This window comes from Eubalaena glacialis, chromosome 15, assembly GCF_028564815.1.
Source record: "Eubalaena glacialis isolate mEubGla1 chromosome 15, mEubGla1.1.hap2.+ XY, whole genome shotgun sequence".
Lineage (NCBI taxonomy): Eukaryota > Metazoa > Chordata > Mammalia > Artiodactyla > Balaenidae > Eubalaena > Eubalaena glacialis.
This window is the reverse complement of record NC_083730.1, coordinates 77,709,386-77,729,802: the sequence shown is the minus strand read 5'-3', so window position 1 is coordinate 77,729,802 and position 20,417 is coordinate 77,709,386. Positions and strand designations below refer to the sequence as shown.

Genomic DNA, 20,417 nt, shown 5'->3' with positions numbered 1-20,417 from the left:
CATTGTTGTGCAACTATTCACTATTCACCTTCAGAAATTTTTATTATCCCAAACTGAAAAACTCTGTATCCTTTAAACAATACCTCTCCATTTCTCCTACTTTCCAGCCTCTGGTAACCACCATTCTACTTTCTGTCTCTATGAATTTGACTACTCTAGGTACCTCATATCAGTAAAATAATACAGTATTTGACCTTTTGTGTCTAGCTTGTTTCACTGAGCTTAATGTCTTCAAGGTCCATCCATGTTGTAGCATGTGTCAGAATTTCTTTTTTTTTTTTAATTAAGGTGTTGATTTATAATATTATATTAGTTTCAGGTGTACAACATAGTGATTCAATTTTTAATAGATTACACTGTTTAAAATTATTATAAAATATTCTATATTTTATAATATTCTCTGTGCTTTATAATATATCCTTGTATCTTATTTATTTTATACATAGTAGCTTGTACCTCCTAATCCTCTACCTGTTTCTTGCCCCTCCCCCATCCTTCTTCCCACTGGCAGCCACTTGTTTATTAAGTATATCTGTGAATCTGTTTCTGTTTTGTTATATTTATTTGTTTTATTTTTTAGATTCCACATATAGGTAATAACATACAGTATTTGTCTTTCTCTGACTCATTTCACTAAGCATAATACTCTCCTGTTCCATCCATGTTGTTGCAAATGGCAAAATTTCATTCTTTTTTATGGCTGAGTAATTCCATTGTATATATGTACCACATATTTTGTATCCATTCATCTGTTGATGGACAATTAGGTTTCTACCATATCTTGGCTATTTTAAATAATGCTGCTGTGAAGATTGGGGTGCCTATCTTTTCAAATTATTGTTTTCTTTTTCTTGGATATATACTCAGGAGTGAAATTGCTGGATCATATGGTAGTTGTATTTTTAGTTTTTTGAGGAACCTCTATACTGGTTTCCAGAATGACTGAGTCAGCTTACATTCCCAAGAACAGTGTACTAGGGTTCCCTTTTCCCCACATCCGTAACAACATTTGTTATTTGTGGTCATTTTGGTGACAGCCATTCTGACAGGTGTGAGGCAGTATCTCATTGTGGTTTTTATTTGCATTATCCTGATAATTAGCAGTGTTGAACATTTTTTTGTGTGCCTGTTGGCCATCTGTATGTCTTCTTTGGAAAAATGTCTATTCAGGTCTTCTGCCCATTTTTAAATTTGGTTGTTTGGTTTTTTGATATTGAGTTGTTTGAGCTGTTTATATATTTTGGATATTAACTCCTTATCAGACATATCATTTGCAAATATTTTCTCCTATTCCATACGTTGTCTTTTCATTTTGTCAGTGGTTTTCTTTGTTATGCAAAAGCTTTCAAGTTTAATTAGGTCTCATTTGTTAATTTTGCCTTTGTTTCCTTTGCATGAAGAGACTGATCCCCAAAAATGTTGCTATGTCAAAGAATGTTCTGTGTATGTTTTCTTCTAAGAGTTTTATGGTTTCCTGTCTTACACTTAGGTCTTTGATCCATTTTGAGTTTATTTTTGTATACGGTGTGATGAGATGTTCTAAAATCATTCTTTTACACGTAGCTGTCCAGTTTTCCCAGCACCACTTATTGAAGAGTGTCTTTTCCCATTGTATATTTTTGCCTCTTTTGACAGATTAATTGACCATAAATGTGTGGGTTAATTTCTGGGCTCACTATTCTGTTCCATTGATCTATGTGCCTGTTTTTGTGCCAGTACCATACTGTTTTGATGACTGTAGCTTTGTAGTATAGTCTGAAGTCAGGGAATGTGATACCTCCAGCTTTGTTATTTTTTCTCAAGTTTGCTTCGGCTATTCGGGGTCATGTGTGGTTCCATATAAATTTTAGGATTATTCGTTCTCATTCTGTGAAAAATGTCATGAATATTTTGATAGGGATTGCATTGAATCTGTAGATTGCTTTGGATACTATGGACATTTTAACAATATTAATTCTTCCAATCCATGAACATGGTGTGTCTTTCCATTTATTTGTATCATCTAAAATTTCCTTCATCAACGTTTTGTAGTTTTAAGAATATAGGTTTTTCACCTTCTTATTTAAGTTTATTTCTAGGTATTTTATTCTTTTTGATGCTATTTTAAATGGAATTGGTTTTTTTTTTTTTTTTTTGCTTTCTCTTTCTGATAGTTCTTTATTAGTGTATAGAAAACAACAGATTTCTGTATATCGATCTTGTGTCCTGCAACTTTACTGAATTCATTGATGAGTTCTAACAGTTTTTTGGTGGAGACTTTAGGGTTTTGTATATGTAGTATCATGTCATCTACAAATAGTGACAGTTTTACTTCTTCCCTTCTAATTTGGAAGCCTTTTGTTTCTTTTTCTTGTCTGTTGTGGCTAGGACTTCTAATACTATGTTGAATAAAAGTGGTGAGAGTGGGCATCCTACTTTTGTTCTTGATCTTCAAGGACATGCTTTCAGCTTTTCACTGTTGAGTATAACGTTAGCTATGGGCTTGTCATATATGGACTTCATATATTGAAGTACGTTCTCTCTATACCCAATTTGTGGAGAGTTTTTATCATAAATAGATGTTGAATTTTGTCAGAAGCTTTTTCTGCATCTATTGAGATCATCATATGATTTTTATTCTTCTATTTGTTAGTGTGGTGTACCACATTGACTGATTTGTGGATTTTAAACCATTCTTGCATTCAGGAATAAATTCCACTTGATCATGGTATATGATCCTTTTTCTGTATTGTTGAATTTGGTTTGCTAATATTTTGTTTAGGATTTTTGCATCTATATTCATCAGAGGTATTAGCCCATAATTTTCCTTTTTTGTAGTTCGTCTAGTTTTGGTATCAGGGTAATGGTGGCCTCATAGAATGAATTTGGGAGTGTTCCCTTCAATTTTTTGCAATAGTTTGAAAGTGATAGTTATTATGTCTTCTTTCTATATTTGGTAGAATTCCCTTGTGAATCCATTTGTTCCTGGACTTTCTTTTGCTGGGAGTTTTTGGATTACTGATTCAATTTCACTACTATTGATCAATCTATTTAGGTAATCCGTTTCTTCTTGATTCAGTCTTGGAAGATTGTATGTTTCTAGGAATTTATCCATTTCTTCTCAATTGTCCAGTGTGTTGGCATATAACTGTTTGTAGTATTCTTTTATTATTTTTTTTAGGTTTCTGTGATATGAGTTGTAATTTCTCCTCTTTCATTTCTTATTTTGCTTATTTGGGTCCTCTTTCTCTCTTCATTAATGAGCCTGGTTATAGGCCTATTGGTTTTGTTTATCCTTTCAAAAAAACAGCTCTTGGTTGCATTGATTTTTTCTTTTTGCTCTCTCATTTATTATATCCTCTTTGATCTTTATTATTTCCTTCCTTCTGCTGACTTTGGGTTTTGTTTGTTCTTATTTTTCTAATGCCATTAGATGGTAGTTTAGGTTATTTATTTGAGATTTTTCTTCTTTCTTGAGGTAGGCCTGTATCAATATAAATTTCCCTCTTAGAACTACTTTTTTGCCTTTTGTAGATTTTGGAATTTGTATTTTTATTTTCATTTGTCTTGAGGTATTTTCTTTCTTCCTTGATTTCTTCATTGACCCAATTGTTTTTTAGTAGCATGTTCTTCAGTCTCCATGTGTTTGTGTTTTTCCCATTTTTATTCCTATAATTGATTTCTAGTTCTGTATCATTCTGTTCAGAAAAACTGCTTGATATAATTTCTTTTTTCTTTTTAATATTTATTTATTTATTTTGGCTGTGTCGGGTCTTAGTTGTGGCACGTGGGATCTTCGTTGCAGCATGTGGGATCTTTCATTGCAGCACACAGGCTCTTCATTGAGGTGCCCGGGCTTCTCTAGTTGTGGCACGTGGGCTTCTCTCTCTAGTTGTGGTGCATGGGCTCCAGAGCACACAGGCTCAGTAGTTGTGGCATGTGGGCTTAGTTGCCCCATGGCATGTTCAATCTTAGTTCCCCGACCAGGGATCGAACCTACATCCCCTGCATTGGAAGGCGGATTCTTAACCACTGGACCATCAGGGAAGTCCTAATTTCTGTACTCTTAAATTTGTTGAGACTTGTTTTGTGGCCTAGCATGTGATCTATCCTGGAGAACGTTCCTTGTGCACTGAGATGCCTGAGAGCCACACAGTGAGGTTATGGGTAGAGAGAAAGGATGGACTTTGGGCTCTACTTTTGCTAGTGTTTGAGGTTAGAGTGTCTAGGGTTTTGAGGGTTTACTCTTTATTGGCTAATTTACAGCCTAAGAGTAGGAATTAGGGTAAGGGAAGGGAGAAGTGGATCACTCAGTGGTCAGTTAATCTAGGTTACTCAGGACTTTCTGAAAGAGAGACCTTTGTGAGTGGGGATAGCCTAAATCCTTATCTGGTTGTTTTTCTAGTAGCTGTGTCTTACAGCTGGCAATATGTTTGAGATAGATGTCTTTTTTTTTCCTGTTATAAACCTGTTTATTATAGTTTTCTTAAACATTTTACTACATGCATTACAGAATGGGTATTGCTTCTAATCATTGTAATAACATTGTGCTGAACTCAGTAAGTAAGCTCTGTTAGAAACATCTTTATTACAAGTCTTCTTAACCACTTCACTAAATGCATTAATGGAATGTATATCCTTTACATTTCACTGCATGAACACTGTGCTGAATGCAGCTTTCAAGTAGCTCTGTTAGTAACATCTTTTTTTTTTTTTAAAGTTTTATTGATTGCTTGATTGATTGATTGATTGCTATGTTGGGTCTTCGTTTCTGTGCTAGGGCTTTCTCTAGTTGCGGCAAGCGGGGGCCACTCTTCATCGCGGTGCGCGGGCCTCTCACTGTCGTGGCCTCTCTTGTTGCGGAGCACAGGTTCCAGACGCGCAGGCTCAGTAGTTGTGGCTCACGGATCTAGTTGCTCCGCGGCATGTGGGATCTTCCCAGACCAGGGCGCGAACCCGTGTCCCCTGCATTAGCAGGCAGATTCTCAACCACTGCGCCACCAGGGAAGCCCCTGTTAGTAACATCTTTATTACAAGTGACACTGAATGGATATCACTTCCATTTACTAAAATAACACTGTACTGAATGCAGCTTACAAGTAGCTTTGTTTGAAACATATTTATTACAAGTCTTTTGTAATGAATGCCTTCCTTGGCAATCAAAAAGCTTAATGTCAGATACTTACACAATAATAATGTGATTTATTTCCAGAAAACATACTTTGTATGCTTTTGAAATTATTAAGACTTATTTTATGACCCAGAATATGATCCATCTTGACAAGTGTTCTGTATGCAATTGAAAAAAATGTGTTCTAAATGTTGATTATGTCAAATTGGTTGATAGTGTTGTTCAAGTCTACTAAATTCTTGCCAATTTTCTGTCTACTTATTGTATTCATTAGTAAGTGAGAGATATTGATATCTCTGACAATAATTGTAGATTTTTCTATTTCTCCTTGTAGTTCTATTAGTTTTTACTTCATGTATTTTGAAATTCTATTATAAGGGGCATAAAAATTTAGGATTTTTATGTCCTCTTCATTAAGTGAACCAGTTACTATTATGAAATGACCTGGTTTATCCTTGGTAACATTCTTTGCTCTAAAATCTATTTTTCCTGATATTTATATAGCCATTTCAACTTTCTTTTGATTATTATTGGCATGCTTTATCTTTGTACTTCCTTTTATTTTAACTTAATTGTGTATTTATATTTAAAGTACATTTCTTGATACTTCCCTAGCGGTCCAGTGGTTAAGACTCCATGCTTCCACTGCAGGGGGCATGGCTCGATCCCTGGTCAGGGAACTAAGATCCCACATACTGCATAGCCAATAAAAAGAAATAATAATAATAATAATAAAACAAGAGCTTAATAGTTTCTTTTTAAAAAAAATGAAGTGCATTTCTTGTAGGTAGCATATATTTAGGTCTTACTGTCTTATCCAGTCTGACAATGCTGTCTTTTTTTTTTGGCTGCACCACGCAGCTTGCAGCATCTTAGTTCCCTGACCAGAAATTGAACCTGGCCCTGGCATTGAAAGCGTGGAGTCCTATCCACTGGACTGCCAGGGAATTCTCAATGCTGTCTTTTAATTGTGGTGTTTAGACCAGTTACATTTAATTTGATTGTATTGTGGCATTTGAATCTGTCATTTTGCTATTTGTTTTCTATTTGTTCTGTCTGTTCGTTGTTCCTGTTTCCTTCTTTTTTCTGCCCTCATTTGGATTTATATACTATATTTTATTATTACCTTTTATCTCCTCTGTTGGTTTATTAGCTAAAACTCTTTGTTGTGTTACTTTAGAGGTTATGTTGCATGGTTCATAGTATACATTTTAACTTATCACAGTTTGACTTCAAGTGATACCGTATTTCTTCACATACATGTGAAGGATGAGAATCTTACAACAGAATTCTGCCATTTCTCCCTTCCTGGACTTTACACTATTGTTGTCATGCATTTTTCTTTTATATATATCAGAAAGCCCACAGTACATTGTTATTTTTTTTTTGCTCAAACTGTTAATTGTTATTAAGAGATTAAATAATAAGAAAAAATCTTTTATACTAACCCTTCTGGTGTTTTTCATTCTTTTGTGTAAATCCAGATGTCCATCTGGTGTCATTTTTCCTCTGCCTGAAGCACATTATTTAACATTTCTTGTACTGTGGATCTGCTTTTGGATGTTTGAAAATGTCTTTATTTCACCTTTGTTTTTGAGAGTATATTTGCTGAGTATATAATTCCAGATTGATAAAATTTAAGTCACAAAATTTGCTCCACGTCTTTTTGCTTGCACTGTTTCCATCAGCATATCTGGTATTATCCATATCTTTGTTCCTGTGTACATATCTTTTTAAAAAAACTGGCTGTTTTTAAGATTTTTCTCTTAAAAATGAACAATTTGATTATGATGTGCCTTGATGTTATTTTCTTCATATTTTTTGTTTTGGAATTAATTAAGCTTTTGTATCTATGAGTTTATAATCATCATCAAATTTGGAAATTATTTGTCCATTATTTCTTCAAATAATTTTTCTGTTCCACTCTTTTGCACCACTTCCACTCCTTTCAGGCCTCCTATTATCTATATTTTGGGCTACCTGAAACTTTCCCACAGTTCACTGATCCTTTTTTTGTGCAGTTTTTGGATTCTTTTTTCTCTGTTTTTCATTTTGGATATTTTCTATTGCTATGCCTTCAAGTTCACTAATCTTTTCTTCTGAAGTGTCTAATCTGTGTATTTAAAAAATGTCATCCATTTTAGTTTTTATATCTAACAGTTCAATTTAGTTCTTCTAGAGATATTTTCCATGTCTCAACTTATTAAAAATATACAATACAATTATAATAACTGTTTTATTATCTTTTACTGCTAATTCTAACATCTGTTTCAGTTCTGGGTAGGTTTCAGTTGATTGATTATTCTCCTTAGTATGGGTCATGTTTTCCTCCCTCTTTGCATCCAATCTTTTATTGGATGCCAGAAATTGTGAATTTTATCTTTTTGGGTATGAGATATTTCTCTGTTTCTATAACAAATCTTGAATTTTTTTCTTTGATGCAGTTGAGTTACTTTGAAATAGTTTGAATCTTTCAGGTCTTGCTTTTATGATTTTTTTACATAGGTCTGGAGCAATGCTCAGTCTCAGGCTAATTATTTCTCACTATTGAGGCAAGACCTTCCTGAGTACTCTGCCCTGTGCTCTGTTAAATTTTTTGAATCTTGGTTGTGGAAACAGGCACTATTCTTTTTTTTTTTTTTTCTGCAAAAAGCTTTATTGTTTCCATTTGGTCCAAGGCATGGGAGAGGGCTCTGGGGTGGTTCAAAAGCTGCCTAGTGGGTGCAGAGAGGGACTTCAGGCAGAAGCCCTGACACCAGAGGGGCTCCTCAAAGTCAGCTGGACTCTGGAGGCTCCTAGTCGTGCTTGAGGGTGAACCTTTCAAAGAGATACTCGCCCAGCCCAGCTGGGGACCAGCCAGCCTGTGGAGGTTGGCTAGGTGGTCACCCATCTTCTTGATGAGTTTCAACTCCTCATCTAGGAAGTGGCTCTCCAGGAAGTCACAGAGGTGGGGGTCTGTGTGGGCAGAACCCAGGGCATGCAGATCCAAAAGGGCCTGGCTCAGGTTCTTCTCTATGAGAGTGGTGGCTTCCATAGCATCCTGGGTTTTACCCCACTCATCTTGAGATGGCTTCTATACTTCCTGGAAGAGGGCATAGCTGCCGCACTTGTTTTGCATTTTCAAGAGACACTTGGCGCCTTCCCGCTTCTCCTCGGCCAATTCTCAGAAAAGGTGGCCCATACCCTCCAAAGCCACATCATCGCAGCTGAGATAGAAGCCCAGAGAGAGGAAGGTATAGGAGGCCTGCAGATGCATGCTGACAGGGCGGTTGACAGCGGCCTCCACCTCAGTGGAATAATTCTGATGAATCTGGGAGCTCATCGTTGATCGGTAATAAGGAGTTAAGCTCAAAAAATGGTGTTGGCTGGTTCCGAGGATAGCTAAGTGGCTGATCCTGAAGGTTGCAACTGGAAAAAAGTTGGAGGGTGGTCATAGGCTGGCTCAAGGGGCATCCCTGGGTCTGTTCTGTCCAAACACTGTTGAAGCAAGAGACAGATCTGCGGGACTTCCGAGCACACGGCCAAACAGGCACTATTCTTAGCCTTATGTGATCTCTAGATACCATTCTCTCTATTTCTTTTAGATGGTTCTTTCCCCAGCTTTGGGTAGTTTCCTTATGCAAGCGCACCAATCAGTAGTTGGTTGAATACTCCAGGAGGACCCTCTGCAAATCTCTAGGGTTCTCTGAGCATCTCTTTCCTCTCTGGCACTCTGTTCTATAAACACTAGCTGCCTTGGTCTCCCTGGATTCTCTGGTCTGTCTCCTCAACTCAGAGTCTGCCATGTTCTGCCTCAGTTTCCTCTTCCTATACTGCAGCATGGAAATTCTCTCTAGGAGGTAAGCTGAGGGGATTGTATGGTTCATGTTATGTTTCCCATGTTTCAGAGATCAGTGTCCTCTGTTATCTGATATCTAGTGTCTTGAAAACCATTGTTTTAAATGTTTTGTCAGGGTTTTTTTTGTTTGTCAGAAAGGTAAATCCAGTTCTTGTCACTCCATCTTGGCCAGAAGTGGAAGTCCTAGTTTGTTTTTGTGAAGTTCATAAAGTGTATTTTTTAACCACCTATGTGATGATCATTAGGCCAGGATTCATTGTGTTATTATTGTAATATCAAGTGTTTTTTAAATCACAGGTGCTTGGTACAAATGTCATAAATAAAGCTCAGGGACTGAGATTATGCTAAAAAACTTCAGCCTTTTGATATTCAGAGTTAACTTGGCAGACTCAGGAGAATATATTATATAAATAATTCTTAGTAAATGTCTAAATTATTCTTTAGAAAAGAAAAAAATGTCCAGATTCTTCCAAATTAAAGTAAAAATTTAATATTCCCTGTTGCATTTCCTCCTGATAAATTCTGCCAGTTTGGAGGGGAAAAAAATACTATTTAACGTGGCTCTTTTCTTTTTTGTTGTTGTTGTCCAATGTTCTCTCTTTTTTAAAAATTGAAGTATAGCTGATTGACAGTGTTGTGTTAATTTCTGCTGTACAGCAAAGTGATTCAGTTATACATGTATATACCTATTCTTTTTCGTATTCTTTTCCATTATGGTTTATTACAGGATATTGAATATACTTCCCTGTGCTATATAGTAGGACCTTGTTGTTTATCTATTTTGTATACAGTAGTTTGTATCTGCTATTCCCAAACTCCTAATTTATCCCTCCCCCACCCCCTTTCCTCTTTGGTAGCCATAAGTTTGTTTTCTATGTGTGTGAGTCTATTTCTCTTTCATAAATAAGTTCATTTGTGTCATTTTAGATTCCACACAAATGTGATATCATATGGTATTTGTTTTTCTCCTTCTGACTTACTTCATTTTGTAAGATAATCTCTACGTCTGTCCACGTTGCTGCCAATGGCATTATTTCATTCTTTTTTATGACTGAGTAGTATTCCATTGTGTATATATACCACATCTTCTTTATCCATTCATCTGTCGATGGACATTTAGGTTGCTTCCATGTCTTGGCTATTGTAAATAGTGTTGCTGTGAACATTTGGGTGCATGTATATTTTTGAATTAGAGTTTTGTCCAGATATATGCCCAGGAGTGGGATTGCTGGGTCATATGGTACTTCTATTTTTAGTTTTTTAAGGAACCACCATACTGTTTTCCATAGTGGCTGCACCAATGTATATTCCCACCAACAGTGTAGGAGGGTTCACTTTTCTCCGTACCCTCTACAGTATTTGTTATTTGTTGACTGTTTAATGATGGCCATTCTGATCTGTGTGAGGTGGTACCTCACTGTAGTTTTGATTTGCATTTCTCTAATAATTAGCAGTGTTGAGCGCATTTCCATGTGCCTGTTGGCCATCTGTGTGTCTTCTTTGGGGAAATGTCTATTTAGGTCTGCCCATTTTTTGAATGAGTTGTTTGGTATTTTGCTATTGAGTTGTATGAGCTGTTTGTATATTTTGGATTAATCCCTTGTCAGTCGCATCATTTGCAAATATTTTCTCCCATTCTGTGGGTTGTATTTTTATTATGTTTATGGTTTCCTTTGCTGTGCAAAAGCTTTTAAGTTGGATTAGGTCCCATTTGTTTATTTTTTGTTTTTATTTTTGTTGCCTTGGGAGACTGACCTAAGAAAACATTGTTATGATTTATGTCAGAGAATGTTTTGCCTGTGTTCTCTTCTAGGAGTTTTATGGTGTCATATCTGATATTTCAGTCTTTAAGACATATTGAGTTTATTTTTGTGTAGGGGGTAAGGGAGTGTTCTAACTTCACTGATTTACATGTGGCTGTCTAGCTTTCCCAACACCACTGGCTGAATTATACACTCCATTGTATATTATTGCCTCCTTTGTTGAAGATTAATTGACTGTAGGTGTGTTGGTTTATTTCTGGGCTCTCTATTCTGGTCCATTGATCCATACATCTGTTTTTGTGCCAGTACCGCACTGTTTGTTTACTATAGCTTTGTAGTATTTTCTGAAGTCTGGAAGGGTTATGCCTCCAGCTTCATTCTTTTTCCTCAGTATTCCTTTGGCAATTCTGGGTCTCCTATGGTTCTATAGAAATTTTAGGATTATTTGTTGTAGTTCTGTAAAAAAAGTCGTGGGTAATTTGATAGGGATTGCATTAAATCTGTAGATTGCTTTGGGTAGTATGGCCATTTTAACAATATTAGTTCTTCCAATCGAAGCACATGGGATATCTTTCTATTTCTGTGAATCATCTTCAATTTCCTTTATCAGTGTTTTATAATTCTCAGTATATAGGTCTTTCACCTCCTTGGTCAGGTTTATTCCTAGGTATTTTATTTTATTTTTTTGATGTGACTTTAAACGGGATTGTTTTCTTACTTTCTCTTTCTGATACTTCATTGCTTTTTTTTTTAAACAGATGAACACTTTATTTATTTATTTATTTATGTCCACATGTTGCTTGTGGCATCTTAGTTCCCCAACCAGGGCTTGAACCCAGGCCCTCAGCAGTGAAAGTGCAGAGTCCTAACCACTGGACTGCCAGGGAACTCCCGATACTTCATTGTTAGTGTAAAGAAATGCAACAGATTTCTGTATGTTAATCTTGTATCCTATACCAAGAGTTGCTTCTTCCTAGTCCTGAAAGTGGATTCAGTTTATCTCTCCATTTGGCAAGGTTTCAGAACCTCATTTTTGATACTTTCCTATGGAGAGATACGTTTGATAAGGCAGAAACTTCTCTTGACAAGATAGGTTGACTGTGCTGATCTGTCGAGGCATTAGTGCCTCCTTCTCCCAAAATTTGTCAGAAATTGCCTAGATGTTCTGTTCTAGATGTTTGGCTAGTTATAGGAAAGCCAGAGCTGGTCAGAGAGAATTAGCTCAATACAGCCACAGCACCCTTATGCCACTTCACTGAACTGGAACAGAAGAAATCAATCATTTACCAAAAGCTCACAGGCCCAAGAGAGCTGATGAGAAGATAAAATATGCTCCAACTGTATAATCCATTAGAAAAGAAATAGTAGAAAGTACACTGAATCAGAGATTAGGAAATCTTGGTCAATATCAAACCAGAACTGCATTGTATATAGTTCAACACCTCTTTTTTTTTTTTTTTTTTTTTTGCCGTGCCACACGGCTTGCGGGATCTCAGTTCCCTGACCAGGGATTGAATCCGGGCCACAGCAGTGAAAGCCAGGAATCCTAACCACTAGGACACCAGGGAACTCCCTCAACACCTCTTTTAAGAGTTAAGGTTCTAACCACCCAGTGAGACCTCTCTTGTCTCTGAAGTCTCTTTTTAAACTGAATAACACTGAAGCCTGAAACTTTCCAAGTCTGGCTTAAGTATAGTTTTCCACCAGCCCTAGGTAAACAGGCAGAGCCATTTTCTTTTTTTTTTTTTAATTTTAATTTTATATTGGAGTATAAGTGATTTACAATGTTGTGTTAGTTTCAGGTATACAGCAAAGTGATTCAGTTATACATATACACGTATCTATTTTTTTTCAAATTCTTCTCCTGTCTGTCATACAGAGTGAAGTAAGTCAGAAAGAGAAAAACAAATATCATATGTTAATGCATATATGTGGAATCTAGAAAAATGGTACAGATTAACCTATTTGCAGGGCAGGAATAGAGACAGATGTAGAGAGTGGATGTGTGGACATGGCGGGGGGGGGAATGGGGGGTGGGATGAATTGGGAGATTGGGATTGACATATATACACTACCGTGTGTAAAATAGATAGCTAGTGGGAACCTGCTCTATAACACAGGGAGCTCAGCTTGGTGCCTTGTGGAGACCTAGATGGGTGGGATAAGGGTGGGTGAGAGGGAGATCCAAGTGGGAGGGGATATATGTATACATATAGCTGATTCACTTCGTTGTACAGCAGAAACTAAGACAACATTGTAAAACAACTATACCCCAATTAAAAAAAATTATTTTTCCATATAGGTTATTACGGAGTATTGAGTAGAGTTCCCTTTATATATAGTAGTGTGTATATGTTAATACCAACCTCCTAATTTTTCTCTCCCCCCATCTTTCCCCTTTGGTAATCATAAGTTTATTTTCTAAGTCTGTGAGTCTGTTTCCGTTTTGCAAATAAGTTCATTTGTATCATTTTTATTTTTACATTCCACATATAACTGATATCATATGATATTTGTCTTTCTCTGTCTGACTTATTTCACTTAGTATGATAATCTCTAGGTCCATCCATGTTGCTGCAAATGGCATTATTTCATTCTTTTTTATGGCTGAGTAATATTCCATTGTATATATGTACCACATCTTCTTTATCCATTCCTCTGTCAATGGACATTTAGGTTGCTTCCATGTCTTGGCTACTGTAAATAGTGCTGCAGTGAACATAGGGATGCATACATCTTTTGGAGGTTAATCTCTTGTCAGTCATTTCATTTGCAAATATTTTCTCCCATTCTGTGTGTTGCCCTTCGTTTTATGATTTCCTTTGCTGTGGAAAGGATTTTAAGTTTAATTAGGCCCCATTTGTTTATTTTTGTTTTTATTTCCATTACTCTCGGAGATGGATTGAAAGAATTTGCTGCAATTTATGTCAAAGAGTGTTCTGCCTATGTTTTCCTCTAGGAGTTTTATAGTATCTGGTCTTACCTTTAGGTCTTTAAACCATTTTGAGTTTATTTTTGTGTATGGTGTTAGAAAATGTTCTAATTTCATTCCTTTACAGTAGCTGTCCAGTTTTCCCAGCACCACTTATTGAAGAGACTGTCTTTCCTCCATTGTATATTCTTGCCTCCTTTGTCATAGATTAATTGACCATAGGTGTGTGGGTTTATTTCTGGGCTTTCTCTTCTGTTCCATTGATCTGTAAGTCTGTCTTTGTGCCAGTACCATACTGTTTTGGTTACTGTAGCTTTATAGTATAGTCTGAAGTCAGGGAACCTGATTCCTCCAGCTCCGTTTTTCTTTCTCAAGATTGCTTTGGCTCCTCAGGGTCTTTTGTGTTTCCATACAAATTTTAAGATTTTTTTGTTCTAGATCTGCAAAACATGCCATTGGTAATTTGATAGGGATTGCATTGAATATGTAGATTGCTTTGGGTAGTATAGTCATTTTCACAAAATTGATTCCTCCAGTCCAAGAGCATGGTATATCTTTCCATCTGTTTGTGTCATCTTCGATTTCTTTCATCAGCATCTTATAGTTTTCAGAGACAGGTCTTTTGCCTCCTTAGTTAGGTTTATTCCTAGGTATTTTATTCTTTTTGATTCGATGGTAAATGGGATTATTTCCTTAATTTATCTTTCTGACCTTTCACTGTTAGTGTATAGAAATGCAACAGATTTCTGTGTATTAATTTTGTATCCTGCAACTTTATTGAATTCATTGATGAGCTCTAGTAGTTTTCTTGTAGCATCTTTAGGATTTTCTATGTATAGTATCATGTCATCTGCAAATAGTGACAGTTTTACTTCTTCTTTTCCAGTTTGGATTCCTTTTCTTTCTTTTCCTTCTCTGATTGCCATGACTAGGACTTCCAAAACTATGTTGAATAAAAGTGGCAAGAGTGGACATCCTTGTCTTGTTCGTGATCTTAGAGGAAATGCTTTCAGCTTTTCACTGTTGCGTATGATGTTAGCTCTGGGTTTGTCACATATGGCCTTTGTTATGTTGAGTTATGCTCCCTCTATGCCCACTTTCTGGAGAGTTTTTATCATAAATTGATGTTGAATTTTGTCAAAAGCTTTTCCTGCATCTATTGAGATGATCATATGTTTTTTATTCTTCAACTTGTTAATGTGGTGTATCACATTGATTGATTTGAGAATACTGAAAAATCCTTGCATCCCTGGGATAAATCCCACTTGATCATGGTGTATGATCCTTTTATTGTATTGTTGGATTCGGATTGCTAGTACTTTGTTGACGATTTTTACATCTATGTTCATCAGTGATATTGGTCTACAATTTTCTTTTTTTGTGGTATCTTTGTATGGTTTTGGTATCAGGGTGATGGTGGCCTCATAGAATGAGTTTGGGGGTGTTCCTTCCTCTGCAATTTAAAAAAATAGTTTCATAAGGATAGGTGTTAACTGTTCTCTAAATGTTTCATAGAATTTGCCTGTGAGACCACCTGGTCCTGGGCTTTTGTTTGTTGGGAGTATTTAAATCACAGTTTTAATTTCAGTACTTGTGATTGGTCTGTTCATATTTTCTGTACCTTCCTTTTCAGTCTTGGGAGATTGTACCTTTCTAAGAATTTGTCCATTTCTTCTAGGTTGTCTATTTTATTGGCATATAGTTGCTTGTAGTAGTCTCTTATGATCCTTTGTATTTCTGTGGTGTCCATTGTAACTTCTCCTTTCTCATGTCTAATTTTATAGATTTGAGCCCTCTCCCTTTTTTTCTTAATGAGTCTGGCTAAAGGTTTATCAATTTTGTTTATCTTTTCAAAGAACCAGCTTTCAGTTTCATTGATCTTTTGTATTGTTTTCTTCATCTCTATTTCATTTATTTCTGCTCTGCTTTTTAGGATTTTTTCCTTCTACTAACTTTGGATTTTCTTTGTTCTTCTTTCTCTAGTTGCTTTAGGTGTAAGTTAGGTTGTTTATTTGAGATTTTTCTTGTTTACTGAGGTAAGATTGTATTGCTATAAACTTCCATCTTAGAACTGCTTTTGATGTGTCACACAGGTTTTTTTTTTTTTTTTTTGCAAAAAAAAGCCCCAGGTAAGATTTATTTACACAACATTGTAAAGCAACTATACTCCAATTAAAAACAAAAAGATTTATTTAATGTGGTAGGCGTGCTTGCCTGTTCATAAGTTCATTCCAGTCTGGAACACAGGAGGATAATGCTAATAGCATATCTGCTGCACCATTTAATCCATTCCTTTCCTTTATTTTTAACTGGGTTAAGACTGAAAATCCTAGTTCACACAAACTAGTTGTTGTGAATGGTAATAATAGCAGGATACTCTTTTGACTTATCAAAGGAAAGTCTTCCTTTATCTTAATCCAAAATGCTGATAAACTTAGTGTTTCATAATCATTCTTCAATGTATATGAAGAACTGAGCTTCAATAATTCATTTTCTTCTTCAGGCACCAAGTTTAACTCAATTATTGATTCTGGGTTTCGAAAAGCAAACGGACCTTTTATGCAACAATTCTGTCTTAATGTTTCAAATTTCTCTTCTGGGAATAAATGGTTAAAAGTTTGACATAGAGAAGTGAGATGCAACAATATCTCTAGTTTTATTTCTTCCAAAATGTTTTCATTAACAACATTCTTTTCAATGTGCTGCAAAAACCTTGGAAACATGTAGTAGCTAGGATGGATGCTTTTAAGCCTCACTTGCCACAATAATGCCTTCTGGAATCCTTGGATACATTCGGCATGTTGGAATATATCACTGTTTTTCCCCTGTAGCTTTAAACGTAGTTCATTAAGGATTCCAAAAATATCAGTTAAATATGGCAGTTTCGTTACCCAAATATCATCCTCAAAAATAGTTGCCAAATGAGATTTCTTTTCAATGCGAAAAACGTGGATCTCATTCCTGAGTTCGTAAACGCTGCTTAGTATTTTCCCTTGAGACAACCAACGAACTTTGGTATGATACAGTAAGTGGGTATAATTAGCTCCAATCTCCGAATAAAATGTTCCAAGAAGTCAGCTATTTAGTGAGCTTCCTTTAATAAAGTTAACAACTTTCACTGCATTTTTCAATACTTCCATGAGCTTCTGTGGAATCTCTCTGGATGCTAACGCTTCACGATGTATAAAACAGTGATTCCACGCAGCACTAGTAACTTGTAGCAATTTTTTAATTACTCTGCTCTGTTTTCCAGTTATGTTTGCTGTTCCATCACTTGTAATTCCTTTGCAGTTTTTCCAGTTTAATTTATACTGACCAACAATGCACCTTTCTAATTCTGTGAAAATATCTAATCCACTTAGGTGTGAGGTTAAGTTTAAACAACACAAAAAATCTTCCATAAAATCGCCTTGCCACGCATATCTGACATAGACTAAAAGTGCTGTGCAGCTTCCAGTACCCGTGATTTCATCAAGCTGGATTGCAAAGTCTATTGCCAACTGTAACCGAGTAATAAGCATTGCCTCTAAATGTTCGGCAACCGTACAAATTTGAAGAGATATTGTGTTATCACTAGGAATAGTTTTTAATTTATCAGCAGATTTATCATAAAAAATTGTATGCACCATATCCAAACATGCTGGAAGAATAATTTTTTCAGCAGCTGTGTGAGCCATGTTCTCTTTTGCCACATGATAAGCAACTAAATATGATGATAATAATGTTTTCTCACTAACAGTAGTAGAGCAACTAAGAAATTGTGTTGATGACTTTACATCTATTTTCTTTCTTTGAAAGTATTCAAGAGGCTTATCAATAAGTTCAGCATGCTGTGTTTCTAAGTACCTTTTTAATTTTGAAGGTTTTAAGCTTTCATTTGCGAGAATATTATTACAAATAACACACTGAGGTCTGTCATTTTCAAAGGGTTTTTCACATTTGATAAAACCGTATTTTAAATAATCTTCATTATAACGTCTTGCAGTTACTTTTTTCTTTTTGAAATGTGGCTCAAACGAAGTTGATGTTTGCAGATTAGAGTGAACATTTTTCTCAATATTGTCACTATTCATACTTCGAGATCCAGCAGTAGAACTTGAACATGTTTCTGCATATTTCACTTCATTATTCCTCTTTCTTTTAAAAAAGAAATGATCCATTTTAAAAGCAATTTTGAAAAGAGGCAATTATAATATTTGCCACTAACTATAATTGGCATTCATGTGTGTGTATATATATATATGTATATATATATATATATATATATATATATATATATACATATATATATATACACATATATATATATTATAGCCTAGATAACATCTTTCCAAAAAATGCAGTTTGCAGCTGAATCTCAGTGGAACATCTCAGACTTTATATCCAGTTGCAAGTCATGGTAATATATCAACTAGACTGCACATCAACCTTGTTATTTTGAAAACCAAATAAGACATCAGCAGACAAATGATTGAAAAACCATTTCTTAGGCAATCAATGTACATCCTATTCCTCATATCCCCTCCATCAAATATCTTTCCACATATTGAAACTGACCTTAGTATTCCTTGCACGGTTTAAAATTCTGACAAAGGATTCATGCAAAGCACTCTGATATTTTATATTTTATTTTGTTTTTAAAAATGTTCGTTGTGACTCACAAAATTGATTTCATGACCTACTAAATGGGTCACATGCATAATGTGAAAAACACTGATATAGAGACGTTTTCCTCTTTTGTGTTAGTGGGTTGATTACGCCTGCTTGATGATCAAAGAAACTAGCTGATCTGCTAAACTGTTAGCTGATACAGGAACTTTCTTGAAGTCGTAGGTATATATCATTCCTGATTTTCATTCCTGATACTTTTTGATGGGAATGGTTTTTAAGAGTGCCAGTATGGTCTGAGCTCGTGAGGTTCCAATGAGGTTTTCCATGGCTAGGTCAACTATAAGGTTGGAGCTGGTGACATATTTTTAGAACTGTCTTGGAATGCATCCTTGACCTCCAGCCCAGCACCATGAACCTCGCGTCTTGCCTGCCGACCCGTGGTGCCTCGCCCCCCATTCCCTGCACAACACCACTTCCACTCTCACCTTGGCACCCAGAGAAATGCTGCTTCCAGCCAGAGAAGGGCTGGCTCCGTCGTGGTTTCGGATCGTCATGCTTTCATTTTCATTTAACTCTAGGTACTTTTTTATTTCCTCTTTGATTTCTTCAGTGATCCATTGATTGTTTAGTAGCATATTTTTAGCCTCTACATGTTAGTGTTTTCTACAGTTTTTTTTTCTTCTAGTTGATTTCTAATCTCGTAGCATTGTGGTCGGAAAAGATGCTTGATATGATTTCAGTTTTCTTAAATTTACTGAGGCTTGCTTTATGGCCCAGCATGTGATCTATCCTGGAGAATGTTCCATGTGCAGTTGAAAAGAATGTGTATTCTGCTGCTTTCAGATGGAATGCTCTATTAATATCATTTAAATCCGTCTGATCTAATGTGTCATTAAAGGCCTGTGTTAGCTTATTGATTTTCTGTGTGGATGATCTGTTCTTTGATGAAAGTGGGGTACTGTAGTCCCTCACTATTATTGTGTTACTGTCAATTTCTCTTTTTTTGGCTCATTTGGTGGGTGCATATATATTTACAATTGTTATATCTTCTTCTTGGATTGATCCCTTGATCATTATGTAGTGTCCTTCTTTGTCTCTTGTAACAGTCTTTATTTTAAAGTCTATTTTGTCTGATATGAGTATTGCTACTCCAGTTTTCTTTTGCTTTCCATTTGCATGGAATACCTTTTTCTATCCCGTCACTTTCTGTCTCTATGTGTCCCTGGATCTGAAGTGGGCCTCTTATAGACAACATGTATACAGGTCTTGTTTTTTGTATCCGTTCAGCCAGTCTATATCTTTTGGTTGGAGCATTTAATTCATTTACATTTAAGGTAATTACCAATATGTATGTTCTTATTGCCATTTTGTTAACTGTTTTGGATTTGTTTTTGTAGGTCTTTTTCCTTCCCCTCCTCTGTTGTTCTCTTCTCTTGTGACTTGATGACTATCTTTAGTGTTGTGTTTGGATTCCTCTTTCTTTTTTGTGTGTATATCTATTGTAGATTTTTGGTTTGAACTTACTAGGAGGTTTTGATATAGTAGTCTATGTATATAAAAGATTGTTTCTAAGTTGCTGGTCTCTTGATTTCAAATAAATTTCCAATATCCTGCATTTTTACTCTCCTCTTCTCATGATTGCTGGCTTTGATATCATATTTGTTTATGGATGATTTCCTAACTTTACTGTATGTTTGCATTTACTGGTGAGATTTCCCATTTGTAATTTTCTTATTTCTAGTTGTGTCTTTTTCTTTTCCACCTAGAGAAGTTCCTTTAGCATTTGTTGTAAAGCTGTTTTGGTGGTGCTGAATTCTCTTAGCTTTTGCTTGTCTGTAAAGCTTTTGCTTGTCTGTAAAGCTTTTGACTTCTCCCTTGAATCTGAATGAGAGCCTTGCTGGGTAGAGTATTCTTGGTTGTAGGTTTTTCCTTTTCATCACTTTAAATATATCATGCCACTCCCTTCTTGCCTGCAGAGTTTCTGCTGAAAAATCAACTTATAACCTTATGGGGATTCCCTTGTATGTTATTTGTTGCTTTTAATATTTTCTCTTTTTCTTTAATTTTTGGTCAGTTTGATTACTGTGTGTCTCAGCATGTTCCTCCTTGGGTTTATCCTGTATGGGACTCTCTGCGCTTCCTGGACTTGAGTGAGTGTTTCTT

General features: G+C 35.8%; 1 protein-coding gene and 1 pseudogene across 9 annotated transcripts in view; one reads left to right on the top strand and one right to left on the bottom strand.

Moving 5' to 3' along the window:
- TMEM116 (transmembrane protein 116) overlaps positions 1-20,417 on the top strand; it is a 233,242-nt gene that overhangs the window by 24,415 nt on the left and 188,410 nt on the right. The gene's annotated exons all lie outside the window — the stretch shown is intronic.
- LOC133075750 (ferritin light chain-like) lies at positions 7,906-8,432 on the bottom strand (annotated as a pseudogene).